This window comes from Giraffa tippelskirchi, chromosome 7, assembly GCF_054371585.1.
Source record: "Giraffa tippelskirchi isolate mGirTip1 chromosome 7, T2T-mGirTip1v1.2.pri, whole genome shotgun sequence".
NCBI classification, from domain to species: domain Eukaryota; kingdom Metazoa; phylum Chordata; class Mammalia; order Artiodactyla; family Giraffidae; genus Giraffa; species Giraffa tippelskirchi.
Window position 1 is genome coordinate 80,166,674 of NC_137281.1, and position 20,114 is coordinate 80,186,787.

The 20,114-nt window shown below is 50.2% G+C and overlaps 1 protein-coding gene and 1 long non-coding RNA gene across 4 annotated transcripts in view; one reads left to right on the forward strand and one right to left on the reverse strand.

The window, feature by feature from the left end:
• SMAD6 (SMAD family member 6) overlaps positions 1–20,114 on the forward strand; it is a 92,790-nt gene that overhangs the window by 15,209 nt on the left and 57,467 nt on the right. The window lies entirely within an intron of this gene.
• LOC145514303 (uncharacterized) lies at positions 6,003–19,227 on the reverse strand. The gene is made up of 3 exons (XR_014060028.1): positions 19,059–19,227; positions 9,903–9,992; positions 6,003–7,709 (listed from the first exon to the last, which is right to left on the reverse strand). It is a non-coding gene; the product is annotated as an uncharacterized LOC145514303 (long non-coding RNA).

The window sequence follows — 20,114 nt, forward strand, 5'->3', positions numbered from 1 at the left end:
CTTTATCTGGTTCCCCGGAGGGAGCACCCTCTAGAGGCTGGGAGGTCTCTGGAGACCCTGAGGCTGTTAGATCTGGCTGCCTTGGGGCCCAGTGGGCCCGTGTTTGGGATTCCCACCCAGTTATCCCAGAGGGGTCTTTGGTTCTGACTGGTGGGATAGCACTGATGTTCTTTATTGTGGATGAGGATCACGTGGCTCTCATGAGCAAATCTGGCACCCACCGCCTGGGGATTGTTAGGGGCTGAAGGAACTGGGGAGGACGTTTGGGATTTCCTGTTGGGGGGTGATTGGTCTGAGTTGCAGGTGGTCTCAGTAGGCGAGTAGAGTGTCACCTCCAGTGTGATCATCCAAGCCCGCCTCAGGGATGGCACAGGTCTCCTGCTACTTGGGGGACTCATGGTTCAGCTTTTCCAGCTTACTCATGCCGTGGGGATCCCAGGACCAATGGGGCTGGCACTGCCCCTGCATCTTGGGAGTGCGCAGAGTTGGGGCTGTGGGTCACTGTCACCCTGGAGGACAGGCTCAGGGAGGGAGGCCCTGCAGGATGAGAAGGTCCAGAGAGGTCTCAGTGGATGGTAAAACAAGACTCATCCTATAAAGATGGATGGTGCATGAGGGCAGGGCGGGAGGTGAGGTGAGAAAGATGAAGGCTCCAAGTGGGTAGAATGTCTTGGGCCAGGTGCGTGATGCTCAAGGACAGATGATAAAGATGCTGATGCTGACATGTATTTATTTAACATTTGACGTTCACAGTTAGCACTTCGCTGACTGCTGGTTGTTCTCCATCTCGTTGACTCATTACCCCAACCCAGTGACACAGATGTGATTCCCCCTGTTTCACAGGTGAGGACACTGAGGCTCATTGCCAGGCCACTGCCGCAAATTCCCAAACCGGAGGTGGCAGGCTTGGGATGGGAGCCTGAGCAGTGTGACTGCCCAGCTCACCCATCGTGTAGGGCCCACCCAGCTTCCCATAGCAGCGATCCCCATCCTCCTCCCCCAGCCACACCTGGCCAGGTAGAGTGAGCCACCTGGGGTCACCCTGTCCTGATTGAAGCAGCAGGGACAGGGCTGGGACCTGGCAAGAGGCACCTCCCTACCGGGTGAACCTTGCCAACCACCCAGAGACCAGCTCAGCCACTATCCCAGTCCCCTCTGTCTCTCTGCATCCCAGGGGGCACCGCTGTCCCTGAGAGCCTGGCCTCTCTCAGCATCCTGGGACCAGTGTCACTGGAGCAGGGTGTCTGCAACCCAGGCTGGGGACCACCCTTGTTTGTCTTGCACAATGACAATGCCAGCACCCGGCTTAAGGCTGGCTATTTTTATCCAGCTCCAAGGTCTCTCTGCTTCATTTTCATGTCCTGTTGTTGAGGCCGCATTAGGGGGAACAGGGTGGGGGTTTTGAGGCTCAGTCATAGCTGGGGCAGTTGAGGACACAGCGGTGGGTGTCGTGGGGGCAGCAGGACACACATCTGTCTTGGTTCAGCCTTTTGCTGAATGCTAGACACTCTCTCATATGATCTGTATGTCACCTCCTGATGTTGATACGTCATCCACAGCATTGACAACTGAAGCTCAGGGGGGCAGGTGACTTCACCAAGATCACCCAGTAAGGGGCCAGAACATGGAGCTGCCACTGAGTAAAGGACCCTTACACCTGGAGTCTTCAGTGGGATTTAGGAAAACCTGAAAGACTAGAAGTCCCTTCTGATGTGCCTTCAGGTCCTTGACACTATGGTTTCCTTGCCTGACTGCTGCCCCTTGACTGCCTAAAGCCCCCTCAGGTCATCCTCTTCTTTTCTACAATATCTCCACCCCACTCCCATTCCTCTGATTTTGATTTAGGTTGGGGAGGAAAGCAAGATTAGCTCTAGTTAAAATTCATACTAAAGTGTGAGTGACTGGTAGGCAACTCTTTCTGGCAACTTAAAGGCAAGATATGCAATAATTCAAAGAAATTGTAGGATAAAGGGCTGCACGGGAATGACCATTCTGAGGGCTAGGTTCTCTGGGCTCTAGATTAGAAGAACAGAATGAGCAAGACAGAAGGAGCTTTTTGCCCTGGATGAGGAGGGGCAGCCAGGCCAGACTCGGTGTTGGGTGCTGAGTGAGCTCTGGGCGTTGACCAAGGCTTGAGGTGATGCGCTGTTTTAGAAGCCAGGCCTGCCTGACTCCAGTGCTTGGGAGCTGGGGTATGGAACACTGGTTCTGCAGAAACCAAGTGACTCCCCTCTAGAATAGAATATCCCATTCTAGTGCCTATTGGATAACTGTTCAGGTGCTCTATTAAGCACTCATTATACGTGAGTCACGGTGTAAGCTGCCTGTCATGGGCACCAGGCAGTCCTTTGTCTGGTACCTGACTCTGTGTACCAGTATCTCATTCCTTGGAGCATGCTGGTTTCTTTAGAGCTGCATCAGTGAGGATGAGCCTCTCATTTTGAAGAGAAGGCCCGGGAAGGGAGAGAGCTATGTAGGACAATGTGGAGAGCTGGAGGTTTAGCTGGATGTGGATGTCTTTCCTCCACCGGTCAGACTGTAAGCTCCTCAAGGGCACAGATCATTCTCTAGGATTTGTGCATTCTGCAGATTGGCAGAACAGAGGCTGCCTGTTTTGGAAACAAAGGCTCAGAAAGGCCAGGAGAGTGGCTGAGGGCCACACAGCAAGCATATAGCAGGTGGATCCAGGTCACAACTTACACAGGTCCATGCTGCCCACCCACCTGCCTCCTTTCCTATCGTTGGTCCCTGAGGAGGTTCCCCTTTGGGGCTGGTGCTTTCTGATATGTGTCAGTGCCTACAGAAGTCAGGAGGGGAGTGAGTTAATTCAGTATTATGTCCTGCTGCTGTTTCTGGGCTCAGGCATGCTCGCCTCGGAGACCCTGGTCCAGCACAGACCGTAGACCTCCTCGTTCTCCAAGGTCCTCAGCTCAGCTCTGCAGTGTGTGCTGAGCCTCTACAGCAAGGTGGGCTGAAGAGCGTGGGCTGCACAGCAGCAGGCCCTGGGTTCAAGTCCCAGCTCTGCCATTTCCTAGCTGTAGGACTTGGGGCAGCCATTTAACCACTCTGACCCTCAATTTTCTCACCTATAAAATCAGGATGGAAATGACAACATATCATCTATAGTGAGGGTGAAATGAGGTGATGCTAGGTGAGTCAGCCAAGGCTTGGCATACATGTGGTAGGTATGGCTGTTACAATATGCCAGGCACTGGGCTTGGGCTGGAGATTCAGACATAAAATCACATCATCTCTGCCCTCAAGTGCTCACAAACAGGTGAAGACACAAATAGTAGTCATGAAAAGTGGTATAAGAGGCAGTCAAGAGGAAGAAGGGCTTAGTGACTTAACTCTTGGTGTGGGAAGTGGCCCAGGAAGACTCTCTGGAGGAGGTGATATCTAAGTTGGGTTTTGCAGGATAAATAGGAGTTTACCAAAGAAACAAGGTTTAGGATTGAGGGATACAGTCCAAGTAGAAGGAATATCAAGTGCAAGGGCCTGGAGGTGTGAAAACTGTCTGATATTGAGAAACCAAAGGAGGGTAGAGGGGTTGGAAAGCAAAGTACCTGATGTTAGTGGGAGATGAGGTGTGAGGAGGTCAGGGCCTGGGTAATATATATATTTTTAAAGACTTTTCATCTATAATATACCGAGTATACAAATCAGTGTCCAACTTAGTGAATTTTTACCAACCAATGGCACCTGGGTGACAGGCAGGGCCTGGATAACATTGTTGCACATGACTGTGCTCAGCCTTGACATGTGACAGTGCGCAGGGCCTGTGGGTCTCGGGGGCCACGTGTTGAGTGAGTGGTTTAGAAGAGAGAGTAAGAGGGCAAGGGGATCGACTTTTAGTTGAAAAGAGGGTTTCATTTGGCTTTGGAGAGCAGGAAGGATGTGTTACTAGAGTTTGGGGTAGATGGTGACCTGATTAGTTCTCCTTGAACCTAGATCGGAGGTGCCCTTGCGTGTGGCCCACTCCTGCTCCTAGATCGGAGGTGCCCTTGCGTGTGGCCCACTCCTGCTCTGCCTACCCCCCAGGTCAGGCACCAGCTTGGACATTTGTGGATGGGGACTGGCGCTGAGCTCCTGGGCCAGGACCAGCTTGCCGTTTCCAGTTCCGAAATGGCCCCAGACTCCTTGCCTCCTCTTGGGGTGGGGGTTGGGGAAAAGATGCACTCCCCTCTGGTTCCAAAATCAGCAGCATTTGGATTTTAACATCATATCTCTGCCATGGGTTCTTTTGTTTGTTTTTATAATTTTATTTTTTTTGAAAGGTTCTAAAAACTTTTATTTATGGCTGTGCTGAGGCTTTCTCTGGTTGTGACGAAAGGGGGCTATTCCCTAGTTGTGGTGAGCAGGCTTCTCATTGCAGTGGCTTCTTTTGTTGTGGAGCACAGGCTCTAGGGTACACAGGCTTCAGTAGTTGTGGTGCATGGGCTTTATGTGCCCCACAGCACGTAGAATCTTCCTGGACCAAGGATCGAACCTGTGTCCCCTGCACTGGAAGGTGGACTCTTAACCACTGGACCACCAGGGAAGTCTGTCTGCCGTGTGTTTTGTTTCTGTTATAGCTTTGATCTACAGAAGAAAAAAAAAAAAGGCCGTGTTTCCTCCCTAAAACCTCCCAGGTATCTCATAGAGGAACCCATTCTTCCTGGGCTGGTTGTTTGGGGTTAGAAGAGAAGCGGTGAGGGGATCGAGGGCTGGAGCAACAGAGGTGATGCCAGCAGACCTGGGAGGACCAGGCAGTGTGAGGAGGCCTGGCCAAGATAGTTTGCCAAGAAGTATGTGGGGGTGGTGAGCAGTGCACTTATGTGGGTTCCAGGCTTGGCCTTGCCCTTTGCCCTTTACCCTTTATCCTGTGGTGTGAGCTCTGGTAAGCTCCTCGCTCCCTAGTCTCAGTTTGCTCTCTATACATTTGGCCCACTGCACCACTGATCTCAAGGGCTCCCTGATGCTGATGTGTTCTGGGTAAAGGGTATCAGTTCCTGGACCTTGAGGGGTTGTGCAGAGCTGGGACTTCTGGCCTGAAGCATCTTAGCTTCTCATCATTGTCTCATCAAAGTAAAACTACAGCCTGGAACAAGGCCATGCAGAAGGAGATGGTTGGTGTCCTGGACTCCCCACCACTCACCACTCTGGCAGTCCTAGTCCCAGAGTATGAAAACTTGGGGACTAGAGTGGGGGTACACTTAACGCGTGACAAATCCAAGGCCCAGAGAAGGTGACTGATTCACCAGAAATCACACAGCTTTTACACCCTCCAGAATCCCTGACAAAGGACCCCAGGGCTGGCATGTTTCCTGACTGTAGGCTTTGGGATGACGAGTCAGTGTATTGAACACATATTAAGAGCCTGCTGCATGCCGGTGCAGGTGCTCAAAGTGAAGAAAGCCAGGACTTTCCCCTTAGAAGCTGATGGTCTAGAAGGACAGGCAGATAGCAAGCAGAGAATGGTGAGTGATTGTGCTAAGTGCTGTGGAGATGTGGACAAGCCTTAGTACAAGCACAGAAACAAGAGCAGGGGACTCTCTTGGGATGGGAATGAGGTGTTCAGGGAAAGCTTCAAGGAGAAAGTGATTCTGAGTTGGGCTTTGTAGGATGGCTAGGTGTTCACCAGGAGGACAGTAGGATAGAGACAGTCTGTCAGAAGGAATGAATAGCTTGTGCAGAAGCAGAGAGATATGCAAATAGCATTGTGTGTTCTGAGTTTATTCGTGGCGGAAGGTTAACACATGAGAGATGGGGAATAGGGTAAGTTGAATCCAGAGATGTCCTGAACCTGGAAGAATGGCTGGAACAGAGGGGTAGTAGTCACTGGGGCCAGGGGATCTCTGGCGTATACTTGGAACTGAAGGGGCTCTGGACCTTGCCTAACATCCAGCACAGGTCCTAGCCAATAGTTGGAGGTCATCATGGCATGAATGAATGAATGAATGAATGGACTTTTGCCTGGGACAGAGAGATCTAGAAAAGAGAGAGAATACATAAAAATAAAGACAGATCATAACATTTTAATAATCACATTTATGAATCCCCCCAACAGGTCTGTGAAGTAGCTACTTATGATCCAAATTAAAGGACAAGTAACTGTGGCTCAGAGAGGTTAAGTAGCTTCCTAAGGTTACTCAGGTAGAAAGCAGTGGAACTGGGATCAGACACAGGCAGTCCGGCCCCTTATGGGTTCCTTGGAGTCTGGCATGGTGCCCTCTCTGCCCCTTGAAAGATACAGGACTCCTCCAGTTCTTGCTCGTCTGGGGCTTCTGTGTTCCTGAGTCTCCGAGATTCAACGTGAACAGCTGTCATTGGGTTTTAGCGAGCCTCTGCTCATCAGTGGTTGCTGGATGAGTAAATGAGTACATCAGTGAGATGGCGAGGAGTTGAGCTTGTGAGTGGAGGCTGCTGAGCGGAGAGGGAGCCCTGTGCCCGTCCGTCCAGGGCTGTGTGCCTCTGAGCTGGAGGCAGATGGCCCCTGCCCCTCATTCTGCCTCGGGTGGCCTGCGTCACCGGGGGAACCGGCAGGTTTTCTGAGGAGACCTGAAATTCCAGAATATGCACTTGGTTGCATGCAGCCTAATCACAACCATCTGTCTGCTGGGTTGCACGGCTCGCCCTCCTGTCCTCGCTGGCACGCTTTCCTCCAGTGTCGGTAACAATCGGGAGCCACACTCGAAAGTTTCCTTGTCAGGGTAGAGCGCCTGTTGCCAAGAGCTCCTTCTTTGATGCAGAAAATATATCCTGAAGGTACTTTGTCAGATGTTTTTATATTAAACATTCTCCGTCCATGGCCCTTGGCCGCCAAGGGAAGCAGAGATGCATCGCTTTTCCAGTTGTCCTTTGTGGAAAGAATTCCTGGTGTTCACGGGCCCTTTCCCTGTGCCTTCCCCCCACCCCCCAGTCAGGGCCTGGCACCCCCAGCTTGAGAAGGTAAAGCCCAGGGGGCTGGCACCTCTGCAAAGCTGTGGCCGCCCTGGCCCGAGGGAGGGACGCTACCTTCACCCCATGGTAGAAGTCTCTGGAAAAACAGAGGTCTCAAGTCTGGAGCAGACATCAAAGGCACTGTCCCAGACTGCAAGGTGAATCATCGCCAAGGCTTTAATTGATCTTTAAAAGGCAAGGGGTAGGCTCAGAGATAGGAGCCTGGAAGCCGTTTTCATCTCTGAGTCGTCCAGGGTAGTGCCAGCTCTGGACAGAGCAGGGAGGGGCTGGGCCACCCGGTCTTCTGGGCCAGGTTAAGGGAGACGGTGGAGGGGGACTCTGTTGCACAGTCACACAGCGTGAAATTCGGAGGAGAAGGGGCGGGTGGGTGGGGCTGAGCCAGAAGTGCAGCCCTGGGAAGCAGCTGAGTGGGGAGGAGTCTTTGCTGGGGGCAGGCATGGTGAGTGGGTGTGATGGGAGAGGGATGGGGGCAGAGTGTGGCTGGTCTGGCTCCAGCTCCAGTCTGCAACCTCTTGGGGGTGAAATGGGGCACCCGACAAGTCCTGGGCGAGGTCTTCCCCCTCCACTCATCTCTGCCTACCTTCCCCAGCCCTCTGTCTACCACCTTCTGTCTGGCACTGAGGAAACAGGCTCCCCAACCCTGTGTTAGATCCCAGCCTTCTTTCTGCTCAGCCGCTGTGTGGTCTTCCACAAACTGCTCGTCTGCTCTGGGCCTCAGGTTCTGCCCTGCTGAGCTGAGGGGTGTGCAGGGTCCCTCCCAGGGCCACCTGCAGGGTCACAGGAAAAGAGGGGACAGTGTTTGCAAAACAAGGCTGCTCTCAGAGGGCAGAGGTTGGGACTGGGGTTTAGGGGGCTTGGCTGTGAGGGCCGCACCTGGGTCAACCCCACCTAGCACCCAGCTCAGGGCCTGGCATGCAAAAGGTGTTGGGATTGTTTTGTGATTCACAAGAGCGCTCCCTCCCCCAACACCCCTGTCCCCTGAGATGAAACAGATTCCACAGAGAGGCTCTGGCTTCATGTCCTGGGACCCTCAGCTCATGTTGTCTGTCTCAGATTCAAGGAGACCCTATTTGGGTTGAGGGGAGCCTTGTTTCTGGGACTTCTGCTGCTGTTTGACCTGGGAGAGGGGCCAAGGAGGGCAGAGAAGGTCCAGGTACTTGCGGAGACAGACCTGTCTCCTCTGACCTGGCTCCCCAGCTGTGTCTTAGCTCCTTGCCCTCTTCCTTGCAGAGCAAAGGTCAGGCAGAGCCCCCAGGGCTTCCTTTGAAGTTATCACATTTCACCTGAGGGCCAGGAGATCGGGGTCCCAGTCCTGACTCTGTCCAACATCTCCTGGTGGTCTCAACCTGCTTCTACTTGACTTCTCTACCTGTAAGATGGGTCAGTTGATCTCCCACATTGGCTCTCAACCCTCTTTTGCACATTAGAGTCTCCTGAAGAGTTTTTGAAAAGCTCAGAGCTCACTCTAGAAATGATTGGGGAGGGACTGCACAACAGGGTTTTAAAAATTCCTCAGGTGGTTGTAATATGCAACCAGGGCTAAGATCCCAGAGCTTGACAGGCCTAGAAGGGATCTGGAGTGCCTGGGCCATCTTCCCCTCAAGTCAGGAGCCTTGATCACTTGATCACTTCTGGGATGGGCGTGCCTGGCAGCTTAGAGCAGCTGGATCCATTCGTTGGCTGCTCGGCTCTCGTCCCATCAGCTGCCACATGTGATCTGGGGGCTGGCAGTGGGAGAGCACCAGTGCGTCACGTCTGACCCTCCCTCTGAAAGTCACCAGGTGCCTGCACGTTGGAATCTCCACACAGCCTGGTGAAGTGGGCATTGTGACCTCCAGTTTTCAGGGGAGATAAACGAGTCTGGGAGATGGTTAATTCAATGCTTAAAGACACTCAGCTAATGGCGAGTGTCTGAGCAGCACCTCCATGAGGAGGTTGCCTGTTGCATCTTCTGTGGGAAAGTGGGCTCTTTGTGGTTGCTCAGGAAAGCTGGAGGCAGCCCCACCTGAGCCCTGAGTCCCTCTCCTTGTTGCCCTGATGCCTCCCTTGGGTCTGAACAGCTTTACTAAAAAATAAAATAAGCCACTTAGTCCTGCCCTGTCCTGCTTCTAGACCTTGGAGTAGGGATGTGGAGTGGGGGATGAATGACGAGATGCTTGTAGACCCAAGAGGGCAGAGGTGAAAAGCCCAGGCCTTGGAGCCAGAACAGACCTGCAATTTAAATCACTTAGCCTCCCTTTTACAGGCTCACTTTACTCCACTTGACAAGTAGGCTTTGCAGCCCCTCATGGATGCCACAGAGACCCTACCTATACCATAGGTAGTGAGGCAGCTGGAGCACATTTACCTTTCTGTAAATGGTAATTAAACGAATTGGTAACCGCATATTAGCATGAGGGATAGGACTATGTGAAGCACATATCCAAGGTAGGACCTTCCCAAGAAACTTAGAATCTAATTGGGAAGATTGGGGGAAAGATCACTTCCTAGAGAGGTGGGGAAAATGCTTTTTCCTAAGCGCACAGTGTGGGCTGAGAGACAGCCGCGGCCCAGGGTGGCTGCTGGGGGTGTGTCGCCAGGCTGGGGGTGGGGAGGGGCAGCCCGGGCCCGGGGGCATGCTGCACAAAGGCACGGCCATGTGAAGATGCTTGTTCTGGGAAGGGGAGCAGTCCTGGAGGGGCAGTAAGAAGTGAGGCCCACGGGGAGGGCCTTGAATGCCAATCAGGGAAGTCCACAATTGTCTCTATGGTGGGCCATGGTTGCCAACTCCAGAAATACTTTTGATTGACAGGTGGACTGCCCGTTGCTTTAGAGGAAAGGTTTGTATGGCTCTGTCTTGACTTGGAACATCATTGACTAGTTTTCCTATTTTTGAAATTGTTGCAAATGGAAGCAAACACTGAAGGATCTTCCTTTTTCTTTTTTAATCGGGATATAATTGGCCTATAACATTGTGAAACTTCCCTGGTGGTCCAGTGATTAAAACTCCAGGCTTCCACTGCATGGGGGTGTGGGCTCAATCCCTGGTCAGGGAACTAAGATCCTGCGTGCTGCATGGCAGGGGCAAACACACGAAACATTGTATTAGTTTTAGGTGTACAAGGTAGTGATTTGATATATATATGTATATATTATGAAATGATTACCACATAAATTCAGTTAACATCCATCACCTCATAGTGACAAATATTTTTTACTTTTTCTCATGATGAGAACTTTTAAGATTACTCTTAGGAACTTTCAAATATACAATACTGTATTATTAACTATAGTCACGATGCAGTACATCACCGCTCCAGGACTTATTTATCATATAGCTGCGAGTTTGGACCTTTTGACCTCCTTTATCCACTCTCCCCCACCCACGCCTTTGGTAGCCTCCAGACCTGTGGGCTTTTCTTCTTTCCAAAAATGGAATGTTTATGAGGCTCACCCATACTGTTGGGAACATCAGTGGTCACTCATTCATTGCTGGGTAATAAATACTCTGTGGACACAACCATGGTTCTCCCAGGCTAATGTATCCATTTTACTCCTGATGGGCACTACGGCAGTTCTCAGTTTCTGGCTCTTACCTGTGATGTTACGAATAAATATTCTTGGACAGGCCTTTCTGGGAACATAAGGACATGCTTCTCTTGGGTATATACCTGGGAGTGGCCTTGCTGAACTCTCCATCAAACACTGTCAGCTTTAGTCCACACTCTGCCCGACTAGCGTCCAAGACCAGGACACTCAGTCAAACACTTCTAAGGGGGTTTTGGTTCGTCCCATCCACTTTACAGATGAGACCAGAGAGGGCCAGTGCCCGTCCTGGGCCCCACAGCTCCCAGGTGACAGAGCCCGGTCCGGACCTGGGGTCTCCCCACTCTGTGTCCACGCCTCTGCCCACCACTCAGATAATCTGACTTCAGGTCCCCTTCCCCACCTCCCTGCTTCCCCCCAGGCAGGATTCTGGCTCCATATCCTTCCTGAAGGCCCTGGGCAGTGCACTCTGGGAAAAACAAAAAGGAGAAAAGAGTGAAAGGAAACCAAACATTGGAAAAGAAGTGTGTTTCCAATAAACTGGGCCTTTCACCGGTAGCCAAAACATTACATTCCTGTACCCCGGGAGCAGCCGGTCGGCTCTGCCTCTCTGGGCTGTAAATTTTGCAGGCGCTGGGCTGGAACTCTTGCCTTGTCCGGGGACACAGATGGACAGTGTCTTTGGGGGCTTTGGATCCCTGGGCTTGGTGGGGAGACATGTCACTTTTTCATTGGGCTGGCTTGGCCCCCACGGGCTGGGCAGCCGGGTCCTTCTGAGGGAGCAGTGTGAGAGTTACCGTAAGAGATTTTCCTCGCCTGCCCGCCCCCTCTCTTGCTTGGGTGCTTTGATGGGTTGGAGGTGTTTATAGGCTTGATTCACGACCGAGTTACCAGGGTTTTCCACGGAAATAACTTATTAAAGGGGAGGTGCACACAGCGACATTGAAGTCTGGAGAGGGGCGTGCGCATCAAAGGCGCCCGCGGCCCCGCCAGGCAGCCCTCCCTGGCTGGGAGCTCCAGACAAGGGCCAGGAGGGGCAGGGAAGGGGCTGGCCTGGGCTGCGGGAAAAACACTTGGACTTAAGCAAATACTCCCCAGACAAACCCAAATTCAAGTCCCTGGAAAAAAAGAGGGGGCTGGAGTGAAAGCCTAGCGTCCCTGGGCAACCCTCCGTGGGACCCTCCTGCTCAGATGTGGGGACACAAGTGAGTGCCCAGATGACGCATGGTACCCGGACTGACTGCTGTCATGCCTGCTCCTCCCGTTGGCCCAGGGCTGGTCCTTGGTAGGAAATGCTGAGGCTGTGGGCTTCCAGCTGCCTTTTACCAGGAGAAAGGGTGAGAGGGGTAGAGAGATTTTTCTCATTCTCCCCCTTCCTGATGGTGCCTTTCCTTTGGTTTAACTGCATCTGATTTGTCCTTTGTGGCTCAGGGACAGCCTGCCTTTTCCAGGAAGACTTCCGGGATTGTGTAGTTCTGAGTGGCTTCTTTCTTTTCTGAACTTCCTGTAGCTTTCATCCCTGCACCACTCCGTTGCTGTGGGTTGATTTTGCACGGATTTTGTCTGCTGTTTCCAGCCGCACTGTGAATGCCTTCTGGGTAGGGCCTCGGCCTGCCTCTCAAGGGAAACTGGTGGTGCTGGTGCTTGTCATTGCTCACCTCGTGCAGGAAGATATGGATCGAAGTCATTTCCTGCAACCAGTTCTAGCCCTTTGGCAGTAATAATGACAATAGCAGTACGAAAAGTAATAATAATGGCTAAAATTTGAGTATAGCAAAACATGTTTGTTATTCTTTAAGCTCATTCGGTCCCAATAAGGTAGCTTCTGTTATTACTTTGCCCTCATTTTTCAAATGAGAAAACTGAGGCTCAGATGGGAGAAGCAATTTGCCCAGGGGTGGCAAACAAGCTAATAAGTGGCAGCGCTGAGGTTTGAACACAAATCCACCTGACTTCAGAGCTTGTGTTCTTGGGCAAGTTACTTTACCTCTCTGGGTCAAAATAACCCCCACATTATCAAACCGGTTGCAGAAACAAGACCAGCCCTCATGAGGCTGAATAGGGTTTGTTTGGTTTGATTTATTAAGATACAATCTACATGTGGTAAAACTGTTTGAAAGTGTACTGTCCTGTGAAATTTGACAATCATGTAACATTATCATAATCAAGAGACAGAACATTTCCATCACCCCCAGAAGTTACTTGGTTATTTCTTGTGGTCAACTTTTACTCCTCTTCCCAGCTGCTGGCAACAACTCATATGTCTTCTGTCTTTCTAGTTTTGCCTTTTCCAGAACATCCTACAGATGGAATCACATTGCAAGTGGCCTTTTGTAACTTTTTCTTTAACTCAGAATAATGCTTTGAGATTCATTTGTGGTGTTGCATGGATGGATATTTGGATTATTTCCAATGTTTTTGACTATAAACATTTTGTACTCAGGTTTTTGTATGAACATAAGTTTTCACTTGGGTAAACTAAGAGTAAGATTATTGGATGTATGGCTAAAGGTATGTTTAACTTTATAAAGAATTGCCAAATTGTTTTCCAAAGTTTGTACCATTTTACCATCTCACAGGCAGCGTAAGAGAGTTTCAGTTACTCTTCTTCCTCACCAGCCCTTAGTATGGGCAGTTTATTTTTGAGTTATTCTAATAGATACATACTGGTATCTCGTTGTGGTTTTAATTCACATTTTTCCTATTGATGAGTGATGTTGAACTTCTTTTCATGTGCTTATTTGCCATCTATGTCTGTGGTAGAGTGTCTGTTCAGATCTTTGCACATTTTTTTTTTATATTGGGTTGATCACTTTTTTTATTGAGTTTTGAGAGTTCTTTTATATATTGGTTATCAGTCCTTTAAAAGATAAGTATTTTGTAAATGTTTTCTCCCAGTCTGTGGCTTATCGTTTCCTTTTCATAATGGAGTCTTTTAAAGAACAGAAGTTTTTAATTTTTGCTGAAGTCCAGTTGATTAATTGTTTCTTTTCATGTTTTTGTGCTGTATGAAGAACTCTGCCAGACCCAAGGTCACAAAGATTTTCTCCTATGTATTCTTCTAAAAGTTTTTTACTTTTCAGTTTTACATTTAGGTTTGTAATCAATGTTGGGTTAACTTTTGTACAAAGTGTGAGCTAAGGTCTAGTTTCTTTTTTCTTCTCTTTTTTTGCCTGTGGAGGTGCGATTATTCTACTACCATTTGTTGAAAAGACTACCCTCTCTCTTTTGAATTATGTTGGCCTTTTTGTTAAAAATCAGTTGATCATTGATGTGTGTCCTCTTTCTGGACTCTATTCTGTTTCACTGTCTGTGTGTCTATCCTTTTATCAATGCCACACTGCCTGGATTATTGTAGCTTCATAGTGAGTTTTTAAAAATTTTTGTGTATTTATTTTTGGCTGTGCTGGATCTTTGTTGCCGCACATGGGCTTTCTCTAGTTGCAGAGAGCAGGGGCTTACTCTTCATTGCGGTGCCCGGGCCTCTTGTTGCAGTGGCTTTTCTTGTTGTGAAGCATGGGCTCTAGGGCACGCAGGCTTCAGCAGTTGCAGCTCCCTGGCTCCAGAGCACAAGCTCAGTAGTTGTGGCACACGGGCTTAGTTGCCCCGTGGCACATGGGATCTTCCTGGATCAGGGCTCGAACTCATGTCTCCTGCATTGGCAGGCAGATTGTTTACCACTGAGCCACCAAGGAAGCCCCATAGTAAGTTTTGAAATTGGGTAGCATGAGTCCTCCAACTTTGTTCTTTTTTAGTGTTGTTTTGGCTATTACAAGCGTTTGCATTTCTATACTAATTGTAGAATCAGTTGTTGATTTTCTACAAAATCCTGCTGGGATTTTGGTTGGAATTACATCGAATCTATACATCAGTTTGGGCAGAATTGACAGCTTGATATTATTGAGTCTTCCAATCAATGAGTAGGGTATGTCTCTCCATATATTTGGTCTTTGATTTGTCTCATTGGTGTTTTGTAGCTTTCAAAATATGGATCATACACTTTATTATTAAATTTATTCCACTTTGTTCACATTTCTTGTTACTATTATAAATTGTAAAGCATTTTCGTATTCTTTATTACTAGTATTAGAAACAACAATTAATTTTTATGCATTGACCTGGTATGCAGAAGATTTTAATGGCTTTGGTGCTTGGTGCCATGTTTCAGAGGTAGAGTTGCAAAGTGGAGAATTTTTTTCTCCTGGACTCTCCGGAGCATCACCTATGCCCCGTGATTTTCCCTGAGATAGTCGAGTGTGAATTTATGCTACCAAGACACATGTGACACTTTGGGCGAGTTGCCTCAAACTTTGGGTGTCAGCTTTCTGTCTATAAAATGGAAGGCAGTGGAGAGAACTGAATCAGATGACCTGGAGAGATCCCTTGCAGCTCTGAGCCTGCTGCTCGCCGAAACCACAGGGTGGGAGATTTGGAAGAGAACTGAGTCCTTGCTTCAGGGACTCCTCCCCTGATTTCACAGAACAGAGAGGGTAGGGGACTTGCCTGGGGTTGCACAGTAGTTGATGAGAAGACAAGTCTCCTCTTCTCAGACCCAGGCCTTTCCCTGACTTGGATGGGGAAAGACAGCCCAGTAATGGGGAGGGAGGGAGAGGCTGGCGAGGCGTCCCTCGGTGCCAGCAGCCAAGAGGCCGCCAGGAGCTGTGACCCTCAGAAGTAGCCAGTTCACGTTTGGCTGTTTTCAAAGTATAAAAGCGCCGTGCTTGGAAATGCGGGTTTTGGCTGACCTCGCCTCGAGTGTGGAGTTTAAAGGCCTTTGTAACTCTTTGGTTTGGAACCGGGTCTGGGCACGGAAAAGGGAAAACGCTGGAACCCGTGAGTGCTCGTTCCAGTTGCTCTGCCTGTGGGAGACGGAAGCAGCCTCCTCTAGCCTTCATCACTTCAGGCAGCCCCAGATCCTAAAGGGTACCAGTGGGGAGGGGTGGGCAGTGGAGGGAATGGGCATCCTCTGCCACAGAGGCCCCTGCCTGGCATGAATCTAACAGCCCCAGGAGCAGTTCAGCACTTTATCCTCAACAGCTTTGATTTTCATGGCACCTGTCTGAGTTCTCATCCCATTGTACAGATGAGGAAACTGAGGCTCAGAGAGGTTTCACTTACCTGCCAGGGTCGCAGAGAGAGTAAAGAAGTTGTGACTCAAACCCAAGTTTTCTCTGAACTCAGAAGCTGGCATGAGGGGAGGAGCTGCTAATGGGCACAAGGTTTCTGCTGGGGTGACGAAGAAGTCCTGGAACTAGATAGTGATGATGGCTGCATAACCTTGTAAATGTTCTTAATGGCCCTGAATTGTATGTTTAAAAATGGTTATAACGGTTAACGTTTATTATGTGTATTTGTGATCTTTCCCCCATCCATGCTGCCTCCAGCATAGCAGACTCCTTGGCGTGTTAGAGAGTGTGGACCTTTGCTGCTGTGCCTTCTGGCTGGTAGGACTGCCCAGGGTCCAGGCAGGAGGGCAGGTGGGGGCTTTGGCCAGTGGCTCGCCATGACTGGGCTGGCCTTTCCATGCCGTCCCCTTCTTTAAGAATAGAGAGACACTTAAACCCTGGCGGCATCCCCAAGAAGATGCTGGGACACTGTTCCAGAGCTCTTGATCCACACAAAAGAGGTGGGACCTGAGTGACCATGGCCTGCCGGCCACCAAAGCCACGCCATAGTCCAGGGCTGGGCTGGAGCCGGAATAGATGGCCTGGTGCCTGCCTGGTTGGCCTCTAATCTCTGTCCCTTGGCACTGCTGAAAGTTATGACTCTTTCCCCCACAAGAGCCTTCCCCTTTGGGAGGAAAATTAGGGAAGGAAGTCAAAACCTTAGAGGCTCACATTTTTTTTAGACACACATAATGAAGGATGTAGGGGGAAATGATGGGAGGTACTTTAGCCAAAACAAACAAGCGAATAAATGAAAGGGGCTAAATGAAGCAATCTTCATCATTGTTGCACGAGTGAGAGTTAGCTTAGATTGGCTTCTGAGAAGCAGAGCCTGAGATGGGGATTTGGACACGCTCAGTTTACTAGGGGGCGTGTTCTTGGGAGAAGCGAGTGAGGGAAGTGGGATGGGGCGGCAAGGGTATGGGCTCAACTGGAGTCTAGCCTCAGCCTGTTCCCCGGGGAGCTCTGGAACGGGCACTGCACCTCAGAGTTGGGCACACCTTGAGGCAGGGGGTCAGCTTTCTGTTCCCATCTCAGTCAGTCATTGGCTGCGGGTAGGTGTGCACACAGACGCACGTGCACACACACTGGGAGGGACTATAATCACCTGACCAGGACAGTTCTTCCAGTAAGGGGCATCTGTGAACCATTAGCAGCCCAAACCTCCCAATAGCTGGGGACAAAGAGAATCTGGGCGGGGCGTGTAACAGCATCCACTCCATGGGTATAGAGGAGTTTATTGTTACTATTCTTGCTGCTTTTGCTGTATGCTTAAAATGTTTCATAATGAAAGTTAAAAAAATCTCTTCTGGGACAAGGTTCTGAGAAGAAAGGAAGAAAAGGGTAACTTTGACCCAGTGAGGACTGGCTTTATGCCAAGCATATCACTGCCTGCTTTCACCTGGGTTATTTCCCCAATGCACTTGGAGAAATTGACTTGGGACATACTTACACTAAAAGTTATTCGTAATTCAAATTTTAAGCAAGCATCTTATATTTTACCTGACAACCCTACCTAGAGCACATTATCTTGTAAGTGGTGGAGCTAAGATTCATACTCGTAGGGGACAGACACCAAAGCTTATGTGTTTCAACCTGGATGGGTACAGCACCAACAAAAGGTTTTTGCTAGGGCATCACAAAGGTCTCCACTGGGACCTCCCTGGTGGTCCAGTGGTTCAGACTCTGTGCTGCCAATGCAGGGGGCTTGGGTTTGATCCCGGGTTGGGGAACTAAGATTCCAAATGGCCATGAGGCATGGCCAAGAGATTTTTAAAAAAGAAAGGTCTTGTCCAACAGCACAGCCCAGTTAGAATCAATCTGGGCAGCTTTGAATAATCTTGATGATGCCTGGGCTGCTTTCATTATTCATGAATGTGGAAAGGAATACACAAGACCGAGAGGGAACCTTGGTCTCGTACCTGGAAAGTACCCAGGGTCCCTGCCCTGGCTTGGGCCCAGGAATGTGCTGGGGTGAGGCAGGGAGTCTGGGCCCCCATTCATCACCTCCCCAGTTCAGCATCCTCCCACGGCTCCCTGCCACCAGCAGGCGGAAGTTCAGCCTGGCACATGGGCCCTGTCCCAGACTGCCAGCATGCTAGGCTCTTTCACAGCCCCCAAGCCTTTGCTGCGCCCTTCACTTGGACTGCACTGCCAGGCTGTTTTTGTCCATCTGGCCAGCTCCTCCTATTCCTTCCAAAGGTCCAACTCATGTCACTTCCTCTCTGGCACTTGCCCTGGCCCTCATGGCAGAGCTGGTCACCCTATCCTTCATTGACTCATGGCGCAGACTCAGTGATAGCAGTTCACATCTTAGCAGGAATGAGCGAGGGGTCTCCTAGTCCCTGCACTGCTCGCTTGGTACTTCTCCATGTCTGAAGGTCGTGCCTGGCATGGGGAGTAACTTGGTAAGTGGGTATTGAATTGAAGGCAGAAGGAAGGATTTTGATGAGGGAGTGGGGTTCCACCTTTCCTCCCCATCCCATTGTCCTCAGGAAGGTCCCCCTTCCTGACCCTCCTCGTCTTGGCTGGTACCTAAGTTCATGTGCCTGGAGCCTAGGCCCTTTGTAGCCTAAAGATAAATAGGTTTAAATGACTTGAGGGAGGTAAAAAAAAAAAAAAAAATACAAGTGAGCCAGGAAGTTGTGTAGTGCCAGCTCTGGACCTGGGTAGGTGGAAAAAGGCCCCGATGGCAAACCTGGAGCCTTGGAGCCAGGCCCCAGCCAGCCTGGGCTGAGCCTCCGCTTCCCAGAACTGCACTCTGGATAAACACGCAAGTGAGGAGCACGACCTCCCCGCTTTTGAGACGGGCTGTGGCCCGGAAGGGGGCGGAGGAGCTGGGAGGAGGATGGGGAGCCAGGACCCCACTTGGAGGAGGGAGCCCTGAGGCACTTGCTCTTTGAGCATGAGAAGAATGGCTTTTAAAACAATTGTTGCAAAACACACAGAATGTACAATTTACCATTTTAACCATTTTTAAGTGTCTTCTTCAGTGGTATCAAATACATTCGCATTGTTAGGCTATGCATCTCCACCCATCCATAAACTGTCTCACAAAAGGCTGTTTTAAAGCCTTGTGTTACATTTTGTTGAAAATACACACCTAGATGCTGTTTTCACATCACCGACTGGGGACGTAAATAAAACAGCTACTGGCACTTAGGGAGCCCTCTTTCCTGTGGGACAGCTAGGACCGAGGAGCCAAGGGGGTGGGCACAGACGAGTGGTGAGGGCACGACTGGATGTGTGTGGTGGGGCGGACCTTGCTGGTCTTGGACTCTGCACAGGACGCTGGGTGGCGGTGCACATGGGCCGCTCATGAGTACGCCTGTTCAGGTCTTCCCGTGAACTCACAGGTGGTGGTGCATGAAACGAGTGTCATGATAACCCGGGAAGCTCAGAAATAGGAAAAAAAATGACTCTTACCCACAATTGCCATGCCGTGGTTCCCCCCTGGCCTTCAGTAGCTTGTCTCACGGGTGTATTTTCATGAGTGCAGTGGCAAAGAAGAGAACATTTTCTGCCCTCCTCACCAACTGTCATCTTAGAACCACTTTTCCAACGTTGCACCCTCTCCCACCCCAGGCTTTGGAATGTTTATGAATAACCCTGCTTTCTCCAGGGAGCAGTTCTACTGTTCCCCCTCCGAGGGGTGGGGTGGGAGCGGGGTGCTGCTCCATTTGGGGCCAGAGGACAAGCTCGAATGGAGGGGCTGAACTGTAGAAGGAGTAGCCCAGGTGCTTTGGCAGCTTGTGGGGCACCTTCTTTTTTGAGTAAGCTGATGGATGGTGGATGCTAGGACTATTCATGCAGCATCTTTGAGCCCTTGCATTGCACTCTCAGGCACCCCTCTCGTGGTCCTATATCACCTGTAGGGAGCTACGGCCCCTGCCTAGCTGCACACAGAACCCAGGTGTGGATTGCTCAACCCAGTAGCCTTCCAGGACACTAGAGATGGCCGAGAAATGTGCGGCTTTATGTGTCCATCTTTCTGGGGCTTTGGATTGGCACTCCCAGGGCCTCCAGAAGAAGAGGGCCTCAGCCAGCGTGTCTGTCTCCCAGTGCAGCTCCTTCATCCTCTGCACAGAGGGATGAGGGTCGGGGGTTAGGGGTCAGCAGTGGCATCATTTGGGTTCACTTAAAACACACCCATTTGCTTTTGTTTTTCAAAGAAGCATATAGCTCATTAATGGAAAATGTGGAAAGCATAGAAAAGCTCAAAGAGGTAATCCTCCCACTCCCTGGGATAACTACTGGAAAAGGTTTTGGCTTATTCTGTTTAAATTGTTTTTCTGTTAAAAAATGCAACTTTGTGTCCTGCCTTTTTCCTCCCCTCAGTATTAGGTAAACATTTCCTTGTGTCCTTAACACTTTTCGTAAACGTTGTTTTTGATGGCTGCTTCTATTCCAGCCTACGGATCTACCCAGGCTGATTCACTCGCTCCTCAGCAAGACACCTGACCTCTCAGGTGGGAAGATGAA